General features: G+C 46.6%; 1 protein-coding gene across 4 annotated transcripts in view; it reads right to left on the bottom strand.

The window, feature by feature from the left end:
• Nucleotides 1–17,427, bottom strand: part of LOC145355077 (neuronal-specific septin-3-like) — a 392,555-nt gene that overhangs the window by 231,452 nt on the left and 143,676 nt on the right. The window contains exon 2 of one of the 4 annotated variants that reach the window (XM_080206917.1): nucleotides 12,334–12,456. The exons of 2 other annotated variants lie outside the window; for them this stretch is intronic. The gene's annotated coding sequence lies outside the window, so the exon portion shown is untranslated. Of the gene's footprint in view, nucleotides 1–12,333; nucleotides 12,466–17,427 lie in introns of those variants that run through there. One more of the 4 variants, XM_080206918.1, reaches the window with a different exon arrangement.

The following is a 17,427-nucleotide window of genomic DNA, read 5'->3' on the forward strand; positions in this document are numbered from 1 at the left end:
CCAAAAGATTGGACGAGGCATGGCTTTTGAACAGGTTTTCAAAGAAAGGGAGGGCTGTGCAGAGATGAAAGGGTTTTGGGAGGGGATCCTACAGCATGGGACCCCGCCCCCCCCAACCCCTGCAGTGATTCCTCTCAAACCTGCTCTCACCCGAGAGAAAATATGCTACGTATTATTGGAGTTATATCTCACAGAATTCTTACACATTCTCTGCAATCTCTCCCAAATATTGATCACCAAGGAGGGGGCTGTCGATCCTTCTGTGGTAGCCCATTGCTAAAGGGTTGGAGTTTAAAAGCAGTGAGGTCATGTTGCAGTTGTATAAGGTGCTGGTGAGGCCACACTTGGAGTACTGTGTACAGTCTTGGTCTCCTTACTTGAGAAAGGATATATTGGCATCGGAGGGGGTGCAGAGGAGGTTCACTAAGTTGATTCAGGAGTTGAGTGGGTTGGCTTATGGGGAGATACTGAGTAGGCTGGGACTATACTCGTTGGAATTTAGAGGAATGAGAGGTGATCTCATAGTAACATATAAAGATTTTGTGAAGGGAATAGATAAGATAGAAGCAGGGAAGTTGTTTCCGCTGGCGGGTGAAATTAGAATTGGGGGGCATGGCCTCAAAATAAGGGGGAACAGATTTAGGACTGAGTTGAGGAGGAACTTCTTCACCCAAAGGGTTTGTGAATCTGTGGAATTCCTTGCCAAGTGAAGCAGTTGAGGTTATCTCATTGGATATTTTTAAGGCAAGGATAAATAAATTTTTGAATAGTAAAGGATTTATGGTGGGCGAGCGGGTAAGTGGAGCTGAATCCACAAAAATATCAGCCATGATCTTATTGAATGGCGGGGCAGGCTCGAGGGGCCAGATGGCCTAATCCCGCTCCTAGTTCTTATGTTCTTATATAGCTCACCTCCCCAAAATATCGACTCTTTGTTCAGCACAGCTCCATCCATTCCTTCCACATATGTGGGCGGCACAATGGTTTGCAATGCTGCGTCACAGCACCAGCGTCCTGGGTTCAATTCCTCGTTTGGGTCACTGTCTGTGTGGAGTCTGCACGTTCTCCCAGTGTCTGCGTGGGTTTCCTCCATGTGCTCCGGTTTCCTCCCACACTCCAAAGATGTGTGGATTAGTTGGATTGGCCATGCTAAGTTGTCCCTCAATGTCAGGGAGATTAGCAGGTAAATACGTGGGGTTACAGGGATAGGGCCTAGGTGGGATTGTTGGTGGTGCAGTCTCGATGGGCCAAACAGCTCGTTCTGCACTGTAGGGATTCAATGATATGCCATTGCTTCATTTCAGAAGATAGGTTAAAATATGTCAGTTTGATATCCGACCAAGGGCACCCCAGCTTTCTCTGATCACGTGTTCAGACACACGCACTTCAATTTCAAGTTTATTTATTAATGTTACAAGTAGGCTTACACTGCAATGAAGTTACTGTGGAAATTCCCTATTTGCTACACTCCGGTGCCTCTTCGGGTACACTGAGGAAGAATTTAGCCAATAAATCTTACTAGCATGTCGTCCAAACTGTGGGAGGAAACCAGAGCACCTGAAGGATACCCACGCAGACACGTGGAGAACATGCTGACTCCACACAGACAGTGACCTAAATCACTGTGCCACCCTGCAGGTGGGGTTGTTGGATGGCAAGAAAACCTAACTGATTTCCCCATCCATTACCAAGCATGAGATCATAGAATCTCTACAATGCAGAAGGAGGCCGTTCAGCCCATCAAGGCTGCACTGATCACAATCCCACCCAGGTCCTACTCCTATAACCCCACATATTTCCCCTGCTAATATCCCTATGACACCAGGGTCAAGTTAGCATGACCAATCCACATCTTTGGACTGAGAGGAAACTGGAGCACTCGGAGGAAACCCACGCAGACACAGGGAGAAGGTGCAAACTCCACACAGACAGTGGCCGAAGCCAGGATTCGAACCTGTGAGGCAGCAGTGCTAACCACTGTGCCACCTTGCCGCACCGAGACATAGGTATCAAGACCCTGGATAAAGAAAAGCTAAGTGTTCAGACTCGGGGCAGGGGATGAGGCGGGGGCGTTTCACTCGCTAGCTGCAAACTCCTTCTTCCCCGACACTTATTTTCAGGGCTGAATAGTTTAAATTGGCGTCAATCTGAGCTTTAAATATGTAAAACAGCCCAACTTCGGGGAAGCAACAGTCCGCAGTGTTGGGTGACAGAGACTCCTAAAGCCATAGCCAAGTCAAACAGCAACATCTGTTGAGATTGGTGGATCAGCCACCTGAACATCCTGCCTTCAGCACTTCACACCAGATTCTCTGGCAACTGCGGAGCTCCGAAGCGCACGGGTCGGGTCATTCCTCAACCCTCGGCTTCCTGCCCAGTGCAGCCCAGCTGTGTAGTCAGCTTTTCCCACTGCCGCGTGGAGTAAATAGCACAGCTGAGGAAGCGAGCACTGGGTCTGCGCGCGCTTGCCAAACTTTTATGACCCTTCTCCAGGGCGATACGTGCAAAAACAAAAGTTGAGGACGACCAAGTTGCAGGCAGCATTCACTGTGAAACTGGAATGGTCAGAGGGGTGGTGGGGAGGGTGGGGGTTTGGGGTGGTAAGTAAAAACCATACAGCTCACACAACTTCCTTTTATAACAACACAGTTCCTCACAAAAAACCAGCTTCGCCACAGTCTGATCTGCATCCAAAATAGCCGTAGGCCAAACTTAACTGGAACGGATATCTAAATCTCTAATTGCTGATTTTAATTTTGTTTATAGAATGTATTTACAATCTGGTGGAATCTTCGCTCTATTTTTGTTCTGAACGAGAACGCTGGGTCAAGGAGACAAATTAAAAAGCGGAGCCCAAGAGTGGTTTCGGTCTGAGTGTGTCTCAGAAGACACCAGAGACCCTTTGCTTTCCCAACTCACGCCCTCAAATTAAACCCATCCTTTGCCGATACACTCTTCATAAGTGCATAAGGGCAGCATGGCGACACACTGGTTAGCACTGCTGCCTCACAGCCCCAGGGACTGGGGTTCAATTCCTGGCTTGGGTCACTGTTATGGAGTTGCAAGTTCTCCCCGTGTCTGCGCGGGTTTCCTCCAGATGCTCCGGTCTCCTCCCACGGTCTGAAAGACAGGCTGGTTAGGTGCATTGACCCAAACAGTCGCTGGAGTGTGGCGACGAGGGGAATTTCACAGTAAGTTCATTGCCGTGTTAACGTAAGCCGTACTTGTGACGAATAAATATGCTTTAAAGTTCACAAGATATAGGAGCAGAATTAGGCCATTCGGCCCATCGAGTCTACTCCGCCATTTGATCATGGCTGATATGCTCCTCATCCCCATTTTCCTGCCATCTCCCCATAATCTTTCAACCCATTACCAAATAAAAATCTGTCTAACTCCTCCTTAAATTTACTCACTGTCCCAGCATCCACCGCACTTTGGGGTAGCGAATTCCACAGACTCACAACCCTTTGGGAGAAGTAGTTTCTCCTCAGCTCTGTTTTAAATTTGCTACCTCTTATCCTAAGACTATGACCTCTCGTCCTAGAATGCCCCACCAGCGGAAGCATCTGCTCCACATCTACTTTATCCATACTTTATATCATCTTGTATACCTCAATTTGATCTCCCCTCATTCTTCTAAATTATACAGGTTTACACGGCTGTTTCTTTGTCGTTAATGAAAAATTGTCAAAAGGATCAATGTTATTTGAAAAGTTATGCGAAAAGTTTTCTTTTCTGTGCCCCAGACTTCCTGAATCGCAGATGTCGTTTCAAATAAAGGGAACTGATTCACCACCAGTAAGTAAAATGTTACATTATAAATATCGAAACTGAATCAACCAACTCAGCCAAAATGTTTTTCAAACGCCTCTTGGCCATTCGTTCTTTTCTGTGAACATAAATATCTCAGGGCTGAAAATAAGAATTCTAAAATTTGATCTTATTTATTCGTGTCACAAGTAGGCTTACATAAACACTGCAATGAAGTTGCTGTGAAAATCCCCTAGTCGCCACACTCTGGTTCCTGTTCGGGTTGATTGAGGGAGAATTTAGCACAGCCAGCACATCTAACCAGCACATCTTTTAAACTGTGGGAGGAAACCGGAATAGCCAGAGGAAACCCACACAGACACAGGGAGAACGTGCAAACTCCACACAAACAGTGACCCAAGCTGGAAATCGAACCTGGGTCCCTGGAGCTGTGAGGCATCAATGCTAAGCACTATGCCACCATGACGTCCCTGCCACATACACAAAACCTAAAAGAATACGCATTTAAAAGTACTTTTACTTTCCAAAGATGTGTAGGTTAGGAAAATTAGCAGGGTAAATAAGTGAGGTTATGGGGAGAGGGTCGGGGTAATTTAATTTGATTTGTTTTATCATTGTCATGTATATTAGCATACAGTGAAAAGTATTGTTTCTTGCACATTATCCAGACAAAGCATACCGTTCATAGAGAAGGAAACAAGAGAGTGCAGAATGTAGTGTTACAGTCACAGCTAGGGTGTAGAGATAGAACAAAGTTCAAGAGAGAAGCGAGGTACGTTCAAAAGTCTGACAGCAGCAGGGAAGAAACCGTTCTTGAGTCGGTTGGTACTCGACCTCAGGCTTTTGTTTTTTTTCCTGATAGAAGGTGGTGGAAGAGAGAACGTCCGGGGCGTGTGGGGTCCTAAATTATGCTGGCTGCTTTTCCGAGGCAGGGGGAAGTGTAGACAGAGTCAATGGATAGGAGGCTGGCTTGCACCATGGATTGGGCTACATTCACAACCTTTTGTAGTTTCTTGCGGTCTTGGGCAGAGCAGATGATTTGTCGGAGAGTTGGTGCAGATTCGATGGACCAAATGGCCTCTTTTTGCACTTTCACAAAACCATTATTTAACTTTCATATAAAATTCCTTCAGACTGCGAATAAAATGCTTAGAATTCCACATTCAGACCATACAACAAGTGAAGAGGTGTTATAAAAGTAACTTGACATCCAGGTGTCAGTGATCTGGACATTTGATCAGAGGTGAAAAGTTACAGAGATCTCTTGAGGAAGGCTAAGCGAACAACAGCGGAAAGAAGGATTCACCCAGGATGATGGAGGTCACAGGGTGGCTACAAGGAGCGACAGTGAATGTGTGTGAATAGTGCTAAGACAGGCAATAGTGACATATCGTGACAGTGGACGGCCGCGAGCAGGGCAATTTTTCGTCTTCAAGCTTATCAGCAAATTCTGCTTGGTCCGGCCATGAGCTGCAAGAACTGTTGGCACAGCCAGCATTTACTGTCCATCCCTAAGTGCCCTCGAGGAAGTCGGGACAAGCCTACTTGCAGTAGGCTGATAGAAGGGCACCAACAATGCCGTTAAGCTGGGAATTCCAGGATTTTGATCCAGGGGCAATGAAGGATATATTACCAAGTCAGTATGGCGTGTGACATACATAGAAACATAGAAGATGAGAGCAGGAGGAGGCCATTTGGCCCTTAGAGCCTGCTCCGCCATTCATCACGATCATGGCTGATCGTCCAACTCAAGACTTGGAAGGGAACATAGAGGTGATGCTGTACCCAAGCGTCTGGCCATATTGTTTCTTGGAGTCAGTTCCAAATATGTACATATTTCTCAGCTGGGATGTGTGTCAAATATTTAAACATGAAGTCATTTAACTCCCAACAAGTCTTGGCAAATGTTCAGAGGGTACCTAGGTGGCTAAACTTTTCATTGAATTGAAACGACAACAGAACACAGGCCAGCCAAAGAACCATCAGCCAAGCTGAATCTTTCCAGAAAGACGGCATGCATTAGGTAGTTCCAATAAGAAAATACTATCAGAAAGATCGGGACTCAATTTCACAAGCTGGGGAATAGAATGTTCACTGTAAATCCATCTACAGATGCTTTCTTATATAACCACTTGTTGCTTATCATTCAGAATATTTTTTTAACAATTCAAGATGGGGCAGGCGCAGTGGTCAGCACTGCTGCTTCACAGTGCCAGGGACCCGGGTTCGAATCTGGCCTGAGGTAACTGTGACTAAGACGCCCACAGAGTATAGAATAAGATGCAACATTGTATTAGGATGCTGCAGTAATAGGAAGTTACAAGTCTGTCACTCACTATGATGATGTGAGAATCTTACACCACCATGACTAGCACTGCTGCCTCACAGCGCCAGGGATCCAGTTTTGATTCCCGGCTTGGGTCACTGTCTGTGTGGAGTCTTGCACGTTCTCTCCAATGTCTGCGTTGGCTTCCTCCGGGTGCTCTGGTTTCCTCCCACAGTCCAAAAGACATGTGGGTTAGGTGGATTGGTCATGCTAAATTGCTTCTTACTATCAGTTGGATTAGTAGGGTGAATACGTGGGGTTACGAGGATGGGGCCTGGGTGGGATTGTTTCCTCCCACAGTCCAAAGCTGGTTAGGTGGATTAACCACAGTAAATGGATGGGGTTATGAGGATGGGGTGGAGCGGGGGGCTGGGTAAGATACCTTGGCAGAAATTTGGTGCCTACTTGATGGGCTGAATGGTCCCCTTCTGTGTTGTAGGGATTCTATGATTCTATGTATTTCATGTTCAGAGGGTTAAAACTAGGCGAAATATCATGATTCTCCCATGTCTTGAAATGCACAGGCTAATTCATTCTGAGATGCAACCAACTCAAGTTAAAGGAAGGTTGAGTTGAACTTGACTCTTTGCAGCAATAGGCGTGTGAACACTTGAAATGTCAACTCAGAAACTCAACCAAAACCACCAACATTAAAGCTTTCAATCGAATGCTCCCCCAATGCTTCCCTTTTGTAATGGTTGAGGGTAACATTAAATATCACACCTAAACCATGTCTATACCTTAGAAATTAAACAGAGCGTTGCTGAAGCTGATCCAAGCAGTAACAGGCGCATAGCAAACTTGCAATCTATTCTTCACTGTGTCCAATCTTTTTTTCTGCTGAGTGATAGTTCAGACTCATAGAATCCCTACAGTACAGAAGGAGGTCAGGGTGAATCTCACTGGAATCTTGCTAATGGGATGCAGATGAAGACCTGGTCACCTATGCCAGATTATCTGCAGGGCCCAGTGGGGAAGTAAGCCAGTGTGAGAACATATTTGGAACAATGTGGCGTGCCGAGGGATTGAACCTGGACAATGCCTTGGGCTGCTACAGTATTCGGAATGGAGGCTATCAGCCAGCCTAGACTCTGCAACAGTACAGCTGGTAGCCCTGAGGGTAGGAGTGGTGGTGGTGGTGGTGGTGGTGGTGGTGGTGGTGGTGGTGGTGGTGGGGGTGGGGGGGGGGGGGGGGGGGAGCGGTGGTGGAATGGTTTGCATTTGAAGCTGGACTTTTTCCAGGTTTGGGGTCTATCTTCCAACCTCTCAGAATGTTCCCAGAGGTCGGTCTTCATTTTTAGAAGGTCCACCGTCTTTCTACAATAGTGGGACAGTGATGTCGGGCACCTTTTCCAATATGGCGCCCAGATAGGATGGCGGACTTTGTGCCATCAGGCTTGCCCCACTGCGGAATGCAGCACACACCCCCAGATGCATAATTAATGAAGTCAGGGCCGGAAGATCTGGGGCGACTGCCTGCCAGCCGCCGGGGCAGGAAACACTCCACTTTGCCGTCCCCGCTATGGCACTTAGCCCCGGGACGGGAGAATTCTGCACTTGTGTCACCCATAGTTTGGACTGAGTTTGAAATTAATTTTAAGTTTATTTGTTCATGTCACATGTCGAGAGGGCTGGAATACAAGAGCAGGGATGTACTTATGAGGCTGTATAAGGCTCTGATCAGACCCCATTTGGGGTACTTTTTTGCCCCGTATCTAAGGAAGGATTTGCTGGCCTTGGAAAGGGTCACAAGAATGATCCCGGGAATGAAGAGCTTGCGTATAAGGAACGGTTGAGGACGCTGGGTCTGTACTCATTGGAGTTTAGAAGGATGAGGGGGGATCTTATTGAAATTTAGAGGATACGGCGAGGCCTGGATAGAGTGGACGTAGAGCGGGTGTTTCCAATAGTAGGAAAATCTAGTACCAGAGGGCACAACCTCAGGCTCAAGGGAAGATCCTTTAAAACAGAGATGAGGAGGGTGGTGAATCTGTGGAACTCTTTGCTGCAGAAGGCTGCGGAGGCCAAGTCATTGAGACAGAGATAGATAGGTTCTTGGTTTACAAGGGGATAAGGGGTTATGGGGAAAGGGCAGGAGAATGGGAATGAGAAAAATATCAGACATGATTGAATCGCGGAACAGACTTGATGGGCCGAGTGGACTAATTCTGCTCCTATGTCTTATGGTCACAGATAGGCATACATTAACACTACAATGAAGTTACTGTGAAAATCTCCTAGTCACCACACTCCAGCGCTTGTTTGGATACACTGAGGGAGAATTTAGCTTGGCCAATGCACCTAATCAGCACGCATTTCGCACTGTGGGAATAAACAGGAGCACCTGGAGGAAACCCACGCAGAAGGAGGCCATTCGACCCATCCAGTATGCACTGATCACAATCCCACCCAGGCCCTATTCTGTAAACCCCCTTATTTACCTTGCTAGTCCCCCTGACGCTAGGGTCAATTTGAGGGAACAAGGGGAGGAAACCAGAGCACCTGGAGGAAACCCATGCAGACACAGGGAGAACGTACAGAGTCGGAATCGAACCTGGGTCTCTGGAGGCGTGAAGCAGCAGTGCATGCCACTGTGCTGGCCCTGATCTTGACTTTTCCAAGTCAATGCAAAACAAAATTAACCTCGTTGTGTAGTGGATAGCCAATTTGCTGCAAGTCTGCTTCCAACTGCTGCCTCAGATCAATGCCATCCTTCCCATCGTCAAACTGAAACCAGATTGAAGCATATCAGAATCAAAGGACTTTTGTGCTATTAGAAATTCTGTTTCCAGAACAAGATGCTCACCAACTAGGATAGTATGGTGACACAGTGGTTAGCATTGCTGCCTCATTGCACCAGGGATCGGGGTTCAATTTCTGGCTGGGGTCACTGTGTGGAGTTTGCACATTCTCCCTGTGTCTGTGTGGGTTTTTTCTGGATGCTCCGGTTTCCTCCCACAGTCCAGAGATGTGCAAGTCAGGTTGATTGACCGTGCTAAATTGACCCTTAGTGGCAGGGGGACGAGCTGGGGTAAATGCATGGGATTATGTGGGTAGGACCTGGGTGTGATTTTGGTCAGTGCAGACTCGATGGGCCAAACAGCCTCCTTTTGCACTGTAAGGATTCGATGATTCTACATGCTCATTTTATCCCTCACTGGTTTAAGGCAATTTGAAAGTAGAAGTTTATTACAAAGTGCATTACAATATGTAAAACTGTCATGATGCATCTGTTGATTCTCAATCCCAGGAAATGTGATCAGAGCAAGCTGATAATTGTATAGCAATTACCTTTGGAGACAATGACCAGAGGAAAATGACACCTTTCAGATATAACAAGCTTTCAGGTGTCTGTCAGGGGAGTACTCGCAATGTGTGAACTCTTCTCATCTCATTGTTACTCCGGTTGGTGTGAACATTGCAGTCAAATGCTGTGGTGGAAGAAGTAAAGATTGCAAACTATGTAAATGATGCCTAAGCTTATTGCAATATTGATTAACTTACACTGAATTCAGTGGCTTCTGGGTAGCCTCACAATGTGACCCAGTGTTTCGGGTTGACTTTGCAACTGTTTTAAATGTCTTTGTCTCACCATTTCCACTGGGATATGTCAGAAAGCCTTGCATTTTTATAGCTATTTTCAAATGACCACTCGACTTCTCACAGCACATCCAAGTCAATGAGGCGTTTCAAATGTATCACAGAATCTCTATAGTGCAGGAAGAGGCCACTCAGCCCATCAAGTCTGTGCAAACTCTCCAATAGAGCATCTTACTCAGACCCATCCCTGTCCCATGAACTTTCGATGGTAGTCATGATGTAGAGATGCTGGTGTTGGACTGGGGTAAACACAGTAAGAAGTCTGACAACACCAGGTTTAAGTCCAACCAGTTTATTTGATTGCAATACCACAAGCTTTCGGAAACGGTGTTCCTTTGTCAGGTGTGTTTCCGAAAGCTTGTGGGATTACTATCAAATAAACTGGTTGGACTTAAACCTGGTGTTGTGAGACTTCTTACCATGAACTTTCCACACACCTGACGAAGGAACAGTGTTTCCGAAAGCTTGTGGGTTTACTATCAAATAAACTGGTTGGACTTTAACCTGGTGTTGTGAGACTTCTTACTGTGTTTATCCCCACAACCCCACATATTTACTGTGCTAATCCCCCTAATCTACACACCTTTGGACACTAAAGGGGCAATTTAACATGGCCAATCCGCCTAACCTGCCCATCTTTGGACTGTGGGAAGAAACCGGAGGGCCAGAGGAAACCCATGCAGTCATGGGGAAAATGTGCAAACTCCGCACAGTCACCCAAGGTGGGAATTGAACCCGGGTCCCTGGTGCTGTGAAGCAGCAGTGCTAACGACTGCGCCACCGTGCTGCCTCCATTGTGGTGCCCTGTTGTCTCCTATGTTTTGTTTTTCTTCATTTGTGGAACATGGGGTGTCGCTGGCTGGCCAGCATTTATTGCCCAGCCCTACTTGCCCTTGAGAAGGTGGGGTGGTGAGCTGCCTTCTTGAATCCATGTGCTGTAGGTTGACCCACAACGTACTTAGGGAAGGAATTCCCGGATTTAGAACCAGCGACGGTGAAAGAATGGCGATATATTTCCAAGTCAGGATGGTGAGTGGCTTGGAGGGGACTTGCAGGCCTTGATATTCCGAAATGTCTGCTGTCTTTGTCCTCCTGTGTCCTATGTGTTGCTGTCAGTCCTGAAGAGTATATTCTCCTATTTGGAACCCAATTCAAGCGCCAACTTCAAGAAAACTTTCTGGACCAGACGCATGACTGTTTGGATGCAGAATAAAGCTTTCTCCTGCTTTGGGTCAATAATTTCTTAGTGTCTACCCTCGCGATACTAGGTATGCCATATCCACTGCCAACTACCTTTTTTAACTGGACTGCGATTGCTAATTTAACACCACATCATGGCAGCTTGATTAATAGATTGATGCTTGCTAAGAATTTCAATGAGACGTTCCCCCCCCATGTTGTTCTCACTTGGGCACCTTGCAGTTAGCAAACTTGGAGAGATTCTCTTCAGCCTGGGCTGAATTGGCAGTCGAGAAGGTGGTTCAGTTCCTCACATGCCATTTTATGCTTGCGTGCACTGAATCCCATCTCTACACTGCCTGTGTAAAAGACTACTCTATCTTTAAAATAGCGCCATTATAAAATGTTACTCACCGGACCATAATTGATAACTAAAGTCAAACTGTACATTAATATCAAGGTGACATTGATAAGATACTGTAATCTATTCCGATAAATTACTACAAGTAGTAAATTTCAGTATTTTAACCTTGAACAGCTGATATCTGATAAGGTTAGTTACAATTGCTGATAATAGTCCATAACCAATATACAAGCAAAATATTGTGGACGCAGCAATTTTTTTTCAGATTCCAGTAAACCAATAGTTATTCTAATTCATACACTACTAAATGCAACATGTTCTTGGAGAATTACCAATTGCCTAGAGAAAAACAATTTTGGATAAATTACTGGGTATGCCAGCCCCCATTCCATGTACTAACAAACTCCTTTTTTTTAACTCTGTTCCAGCATTGCAAAGTACAGCATTAATAATACTTCTTCTTCACAGCATTCTGGTTTCAGTCTGTTTAAGTCTTGAATATTAGAGTATGGACAGAAACTGAACAATGGAATGCTAGTTTTAAAGATTCCCATGAACAGCCCTTAATGTTAAGCAGGAGAAAACTAAAGCAGCAGTCTCTCATCACACAAAGAGCTGACAATCCAAAATAACTTTTGCACAATGAAGCTTTGCCCATTTATACACACACGATGCACATCACGTTCACGTTACATAAACATGCACACAACACACACAATAACATGCACACATCACACACAATAACATGCACACTCACACAACACATACATGCAACATGCACACAACACACAAACATGCACACCACACAGACACACACACTACACATAAACATGCACATGACACACACAAATGTACAAACACGCAAAATATGTACAACACTACACAACATGCGCACAACATGCACAAACTCACAACACAAACAAACACACAAAAAAAACACACAGCAGCGTCATATAAAGGACATCCACTGTGCATTGCTGCCCTAAGTCCCCTCATTAAACAGCACATGTACCATTGACAAAATCAGCCACAGCACAAATCACTACTCTTCAACATCAGACCATCTCTTTTAAGTAACCAAGTTACTTACCTTCTTTACGGTCAGGCTCCTTTCTCCCCAGCAGATTTTACGGGAGGGACAATGTAATATTGCCACTCTCTGCCTTCAGCTGTGAAAGGCACCGTCTCTAAGCAGAGTGCAAACACAGGAAAGCTGCAACAGGAAGCACCGAGTTACTACACTATTTGCACTCCAGAGGAAGTGAGAGAGCATGTGGGGACTTCAACAATAGCATGTAACCCTGTGTCAAAATCTCATTAAATGACAGCCTCCTATTCACAAAAGGAGAGAAGCATATGGTCGCGTCTCGAAAAGTTGCTTCTGCACAAACAGCAAGTTAAATGTATGCATCGGCACGAACCAGAATAGAAAACCAGGCGACTTGTTCTTTTTTATTAAAGAGAGAGAGAGAAAGAAAGAGAACTACGCCAAGAAACCTCTGTTTAGGAAATTAAAAGTGGTTTTAGAATGATGGCTTTCCCAACTGCAGCTTCATCAAGAGGTCTCCACAGGGGGCAGGTATACATGCTCAGGCTTTGAATGGAAAAGCCTCCTCTTGTGCTTCTCTCTTCCGTCCACCCTTCACGTCTCCGTGGAGAGTCTTTCACTCAATCCCTGCTTCCACATACTCTCCCCCCGTCCAGCCCGCCTCAACTTTTACCCTGATAATGATGGAAGCCAGGAAACTAAATTAAATCAGCGCTCACTCCCAGAAGCTGTTGGATGGCACAAAAGAGAAAGCTCCAGCACTCTGAATGGGTGAGGAATACTTAAACTTCAGTTTATTTATTAATCACACAAGTAGGCTTACATTAACACTGCAATGAAGTTACTGTGAAAACCCCCTAGTCGCCACACTCTGGCACCTGTTCGGGTACACCTGAGGGAGAATTTGCCAGCGTTGGACTAGCGTGGGCACAATAAGAAGCCTCACAACACCAGGTTAAAGTCCAGCAGGTTTATCTAGAATCACGAGTTTTCGGAGCGCTATCCCTCCAACAGGTGAGTCTGGTGAAGGAGAAGCGCTCCGAAAGCCTGCGATTCCAAATAAGCTCGTTGGATATTAACCTGGTGTTGTGAGACTTCTTACTGTGCCCACCCCAGTCCAAAGCCGGCATCTCCACATCATGGCTACCGTCGGCACCACAAGCTGCTGGGTCAAAGTGGAGAGGGTCTCCAAGAAGATCGCACATATCGACAAAGACATCAAGCCTTTGTCACAGGTAAGCTTACATTAACACTGCAATGAGGTTACAGTGAAAATCCTCTAGTCGCCACACTCCAGCGCCTGTTCGGGTACACTGAGGGGAAATTTAGCACGGCCGATGCACCTAACAAGCACGTCTTTCAGACCGTGGGAAGAAACCGGAGTATCTGGAAGAAACCCACGCAGACATGTGGAGAATGTGCAAACTCTGCACAGACAAGCCGGGAATCGAACCAGAGTCCCTGGCGCTGTGAGGCAGCGCTGCCAGAGAAAGAGAAAGCGAGAAGGAAAAAAAAAGTCAGTGGAACTGCACATCTTGTTTTAATATAACGTCGGACATTTCCTGTTAATGATTAATGCTGGAAGGAGCAGACTCCACAAAGAATGACAACCGCTTGGAGGTGCTTGAGTGAAAATGTGGCATGTGAAGAAGATGAAGCCAAAGTATTTCTTGTGCATTAACTCTGTTTTTTCAGTGGGGGCAGACGGGGAGGAGGGGAGGGGGTCACTTACTACGCGGGCACCGGGAAAAACGTGACTGCGAACGTTTACAACGCAGCTGGAGATTAAAACAAGAGAAAGTTAGGATTATCTGTGAAATGATTTGAACTGCTGTACTGTTAACCCCCCCCTCCCCTACCCCCTCATTCAAATATGTTTCCCATTAGAAGGGGTCACAATGCATTTCAGACTGAGATTGTTGCAGGGTAATTGGTGAGATTCATTTTTTTTTGGTTCAATCTCGGAAAATCTGCAGGGGATTAGCTGACATTTTCAATAAATCCCTTTCCTCTAATAAATCCCTTTCAAGGCTTGGGCTCCAATCAAAGTGGATAAATGGCCTGCAATTGAGGCTGCGTGTATATCCGCTTGGACAGAATGTATAAATTGTAAAAATGTGGCCTGATTGCCTCTGTACATGATGCAAGCTACCAGATTGCAACATGAAAGTGATAATTTTAGTTCCTGCTGCAAAATGCAACTTAGTATTGTGAACCTGGCTTGGCTTTCATTGTCCGCATGAATGAGTTCTTTCAGCAAAAAAGAAATTCTCAAAGATAGCTTTAAAAATCCACGGGCAGTGTGGGAATGGCCAAGGCATCGAATAACTTGGGGTGGAATTCTCCCATCGTGAGACTTGTGACGGAAGTGGGAACGTGGAATGTGTCCCGCTCTGTGGCAGCTGGAAAACACGCCAAATCTTCCAGCCCCGACCTCATTAATTAAGCGCATCCTGTGGGAAGTGCTAAAATAAAGTTTATTTATCAATCTCAGAAGTAAGACTTACATTAACGCTGTAATGAAGTTACTGTGAAAATCCCCCCAGTCGCCACCTGTTCGGGTGCGCTGAGGGGGAATTTAGCCTGGCCAATCTGCCTAACCAGCACACCTTTTCGATTGTGGGAGGAAACCGGAGCAACCGGAGGAAACACATGCAGACACAGGGAGAGTGTGCGGACTCTACACAGACAGTGACGCCAGCCAGGAATCGAACCCAGGTCCTTGGCGTTGTGAGACAGCAGTGCTAACCACTGTGCCATCGTACCACCCTCTGGCCTCCCTGTGCTGTTTATCGTGGCAGTGGGATCTTCTGGTCCCATTGCTATCAGTGGAATTTCCCATTGATTCCACTCAATGCTGTTGAGAATTCTACAGCTGGGAGTGTGTTGTCAGAGGGACCAGAATGTCCCACCAGAGTGAAACCTACATGGCAGACTCTTTAACCTTAGGTGCCCCTGTGCTAAAACAAAACTGACCACCATCGACATTCAGAAGCAGGTTTGGAGTGGCACAGTGGCATAGTGGTTACCACTGCTGCCTCACAGTGCCAAGGATCCGGGCACAATTCCAGCTTTGGTTCACTGTTTGTGTAGAATTTACCGGTGTCTCCGTGGATGTGCTCCGGTTTGCTCCCAAAGATGTGTGGGTTAGGTTGATTAGCCATGCTAAATTGCGCCATAGTACCAGGAGATTAGGTGAATACATGGGTTACGGGAACAGGGCCTAGGGGGATTGTAGTCGGTGTAGACTCAATGGGCCGAATGGCCTCCTTCTGCACTGTAGGGCTTCTATTCTATGAACGCAGTGTCAGTGTCCACTCTTCCCCAAGTTTTCAAGCCCCCTCGATCTCTTTAACTCTGTATTAAGGAGCCTCACCCCTATCCTTGCCAAAAATAATATTTTACACTTCATGAAATATTTGTTCTTCAGGCTACTTTATGTAAAGAGCTTTATTTTTCTTCGCTACCACTGATTTCCATCAGCCAGCACGCCACAAACTCCATTTTGGAAACTTTTCTTTCTAGCTGAAAATTAAACCCACGCTTACGGCAGGTACAAAACGTTGTCTGCAGAAATAATTCCCTCGACTAAATAAAACATGATGTTATAGTTACCATTGATAGGAATTGAGGGGTTGTTAGGGTGTGGAATGTTCCTGCCAGAAACAATGTCAGGTATATACTCCACCACACATTACATATCTGAAATTGTAGAAAAAAAAGGAGTATGGGAAATAGAACGACATGGATAGTTCTTTCTGTTAGCTGTTTGGTGATAAAGATGTTTCTAAAGTTTATTTATTATCGTCAGAAGTAAGGCTTGCATTAACACTGCAATGAACTCACAGTGAAAATCCTCTAGTCGTCACACTCCGGCACCTGTTTGGCCACTCTGGGGGAGAATTTAGCATTGGGGTGAGAGAGGGGGATTGAGATGAAAGAATGGATGGTGGAAGGAGAAGAGGGGGGGCAGGGGAAGTGTGAAGGAGCTGGGAGGATGGGGATGACGGTGGCAGAATGGTGGTTAGGGTTGGGGGGTTTGGGTTGAGGGAGGGTGGGAGAGGGGGATTTGGAGGGTGAGTGGATGGGAGGGTGAGGGGGGGGGAATGGCGATGAGGGAGAGGTAATAGGGAAATGAGGGAGAGAGGATAGGGAGAAAAGGGATGGAGATGGTGAAGAAATGGAGGATGGGTGATGGAGGGGTAGGAGGAGGGGAAATGGCGATGAGAGAGAGGTGATAGGGAAGTGAGAGAGAGGGGATAAGGAGAGGGGGATGGAGATGGTGAAGGAACGGGGGATGGGTGATGGGGGGAGTAGGAGGAGGGGAAATGGCGATGAGAGAGAGGTGATAGGGAAGTGAGAGAGAGGGGATAGGGAGAAGGGGGATGGAGATGGTGAAGGAACGGGGGATGGGTGATGGAGGGGTAGGAGGAGGGGAAATGGCAATGAGAGAGAGATGATAGGGAAGTGAGAGAGGGGGGATAAGGAGAGGGGGATGGATATGGTGAAGGAACGGGGGATGGATGATGAGGGAAGGGGGTGTGGGAGGGCAGAGGGAGGGTGAGTGAAGGGAGGGTGAGGGATGGAAGGGGTTGGGACAGTAGGGATTAAGCGGCTGCGATCCTGTTTCCCGCTGCCTGGGCTGGGATTTACAGGTGTGTACCGGCAATTCCAGCCCTGCCCACAGCCCGCTGGGTATAAATTCTCACATTTAAATTCCCGTCAGCTGGGCACCAATCGCTGCTGCACACATCAGAACGATAATTCCCATCAGGCACTGCGGGCTGGGCCTCTCTCCCCTGTTTGTATACTGCCACTCCTCACTGTACAAGGTGCCACAAGACACTCGGCTAAGTTAGCGCCAACTAGTGATTGTCTCCAGAAAGAGCTGCCCCATCCTCCTCTGTGGTTGGCTCAGCAGTGTGGGTTCAAAGTTGTTCTGCCTCTGATTGGCCGTGAGAGACTCGCTCATCATTTTGGGGGCTCCCTGCCATTTGGGGGGGATCTTGTGCCCAGGCACGGTCTGTTTCATTGTAAATCCACCCCATTCCTCTGCCACTTCCTCCCCCCTTTGCTGCCACTTATCCTACCCCACCCCCCCACTCCCCACTGAGACTAACCCTAATCTTCGTTATC

The sequence above is a fragment of the Carcharhinus amblyrhynchos genome, chromosome 18 (genome assembly GCF_965287045.1).
Source record: "Carcharhinus amblyrhynchos chromosome 18, sCarAmb.v2.hapA, whole genome shotgun sequence".
Classification (NCBI taxonomy): Eukaryota; Metazoa; Chordata; class Chondrichthyes; order Carcharhiniformes; family Carcharhinidae; genus Carcharhinus; species Carcharhinus amblyrhynchos.